Source organism: Gossypium hirsutum, chromosome D05 (genome assembly GCF_007990345.1).
Source record: "Gossypium hirsutum isolate 1008001.06 chromosome D05, Gossypium_hirsutum_v2.1, whole genome shotgun sequence".
In the NCBI taxonomy this organism is placed as follows: Eukaryota; Viridiplantae; Streptophyta; class Magnoliopsida; order Malvales; family Malvaceae; genus Gossypium; species Gossypium hirsutum.
Window position 1 is genome coordinate 52,989,874 of NC_053441.1, and position 2,899 is coordinate 52,992,772.

Here is a 2,899-nt window from a genome sequence, read left to right on the forward strand (position 1 = left end):
AACTTTTCGTCACCTACACGAAGAACAAGTTCACCAGTACCAACATCGATAATAGTTCTAATAGTGGCTAAAAATGGTCGACATAAGATCATAGGTACCTCACTATCCTCATCCATGTCTAAAACAACAAAATCAATAGAGAATATAAATTTATCGATTTTCACAAGTACATCCTCAATAATACATCCTAGTGTGTTTACGTTTCCCAAGACCAAGTTGTTTAAATATTTTGTAAGACATGACATTTATACTAACCCCTAAATCAGCCAAAGCCTTTTCAATATTTAAGCTACTAATGAGACAAGGAATAGTGAAACTCCCTATATCTTTAAGTTTGTTGGGTAGTTTGTTTTATAAAATGACTGAGCAAACTGTATTTAGCTCCACATTCGATGAGTCATCTAACTTCATTTTATTTGTTAACAGCTCCCTTAAGAACTTGACGTAATTTGGCATCTACGAAAAAGCTTCAACAAACGGTAAGTTAATTTGTAATATTTTAAAGAGTTTAAGAAATTTACCAAATTGTCGTTCCGGTGGTCTCTCTTCAACGTGTTTGGATATGAAATTGAAGGTTTGTATTCTCTAACAATCAATTTTTTTCTCTTTTTTATCTTTTTCAACCTCATCATTCTTTATCACAACTTCTTGCTTCAATTTCTGTTCAAGCTTGACTAGCCCTTCCACATCTTGAACAGTAATTGCGTGGAGCTGTTCCATTGGGTTAGTTTCATTATTGCTAGGCAAGCTACCTTGTGGTCTTTTTGGGACTAATTTAGTAAGCTGTCCTTTTTTATTTTCAAGTCCTTGAATTGATGCTTGTTGATTTTTCAGTGCTGCCTCAGTGTTTTGGAAAACGAGTTTCTGACATCGAGATAAATTTTGCCAACATCTCTTCAAGGTTTAGCTTCTTCTCTTGCTAATAAGATTGTTGAAAATCCAGAGGGGGTTGTGTTCTCTGATTTCCTTGAACACCGTAAGAAAAATTGGGATGGTTCCTCCAACATGTATTATAGTTATTACTATAAGGGTTATTTTGAGGTCTAGAATTGTTACCCATATAGTTGACTTGTTCATTCTTCGTGCTAAAACCAAAAGGTAAACATTCTGAATTAATTATTACACCTCCTTTTGCATTGCATTGCATCACTAGATTCACCTTCGTAGAAAAATATAGACCGTCAATTTTCTTATTTAATGCTTTCACTTGACTCGACAATATAGTAACTGCATCTAGATTAAAAATACCAGCTACTTTCATCGGCTTTATTTTCATGACTTTCTAATGATAATTATTTAGTGACATCTCCTCAATAAACTCATAAGTCGCCTCAGGTGTTTTGTTATTCAATGTTCTAGCAGTTGTTGCATCAATTAACTACCTAGTTGAGGGATTCAAACTGTTGTAGAAGGTTTGAATTGCAACCATAAAGGTAACCCATGATGAGGACACCTTCTCAATAGATCATTGTATCTCTCTCATGCATCATATAATGTCTCCAAGTCGATTTGGGTAAAAGAAGAGATGTCGTTCCTCAACTTAGCTATTTTAGCCAGTGAGAAATACTTCAAGAGAAACTTATTGGACATTTGAGCTCATGTAGTAATAGAACCACATGGTAAAGAATTTAAACATTGTTTTGTCTTGCTCCTCAATGAGAATGGGAAAAATCGTAAGTGAATAGTGTCATTGGTGGCACTATTAATCTTGAAACTGCCACAAATCTCTAGAAAATTGGCTAGGTGAGTATTTGGATATTTATCTTGCAAACCATTGAACTAAACATACTGTTGTACCATCTGAATAGTGTTCAACTTCAGTTTGAAATTGTTTGCAGCAATAGTAGGTCTCACAATACTTGATTCAGCCCCAATCAGAGTGGGCTTGGCATAATCGTACATAGTACGAGGAACAAGATCTGTAGGAGGAAGCTGAATATTTTGATTATCACCTATCTCCACAGTAATATTGTTGTCCTCTTGTTCGTCTACTATATTTTTTTGACTTTGCCTTGCTTCTTTAACCTCTTTACGATTTTTGCGAGCAATACTTTCAATCTCACGGTTAAAAAGCAATGGTCCCGACAGGTTTCCTCTAGTCATAAACTAAAAGAACCTGCCAAAAGCAAACAAAAGAAAAATTAAAATGTAAAAATTAAATTAAAAATAAAAAAATGGATTAATTAATAGAAATAAAATTTTCCTAATATTTCAGTCCCTGGTAACGGTGCCAAAAAATTGATAGTCACAAAACTAACTAAAAATACGACAAAGGCAAGTGCACCTATCGATAAATAGTATAGCTACGGTGAGTAAAGATATCGTATCAACTAGGACTAAAAGTACTAGTAATTACCGTTTTCCTATTATTTAGCCGACAAATTGGAGTGATTGGTTTAAACTAAAATCTACTAAATTAATTAAGTAAAGAACTCAACAAAGAATAAATTAGGAATTTAATTGAATAATATCCAAGAAGCTAAACAATACCAAGGAAAGAATCCTCCTAGACTTCATCTATCATTATGAATCTGAATTAAACGATTTGCTCAATTGGTATCTTGATCCGTAGAAATCCCTAAATTATGTTAATATACCTTTCAAGACTAAGAGCAACTGACTCTAAGTTAATTAATTGAAATTTCTTTCTAATTAAAACTCATATTATCACATTAACTCAATTTATGGATTCCCCTATTAGATTTGATTCTAATTCGATAGATTTATGTAATCCTATTTCTAGGATTGCATGAAACTATACTCAATTATGCTAGATCTACTCTTAAATAAGGACTTTTCCTCCTCTGATTTAAGCAAATTAAACATGAATTAATATTCAGAAAATATTAAAACAAGAAATAATCACACATAACTAAGAACAAGATTCAAGTATTTATCG

At 32.8% G+C, this 2,899-nt stretch overlaps 1 non-coding gene across 1 annotated transcript; it reads left to right on the forward strand.

The window, feature by feature from the left end:
- The first annotated feature begins 1,435 nt into the window (after positions 1–1,435).
- On the forward strand, positions 1,436–1,542 carry LOC121218007 (small nucleolar RNA R71). The gene has a single exon (XR_005914280.1). It is a non-coding gene; the product is annotated as a small nucleolar RNA R71 (small nucleolar RNA).
- The last annotated feature ends 1,357 nt before the right edge of the window (positions 1,543–2,899 follow it).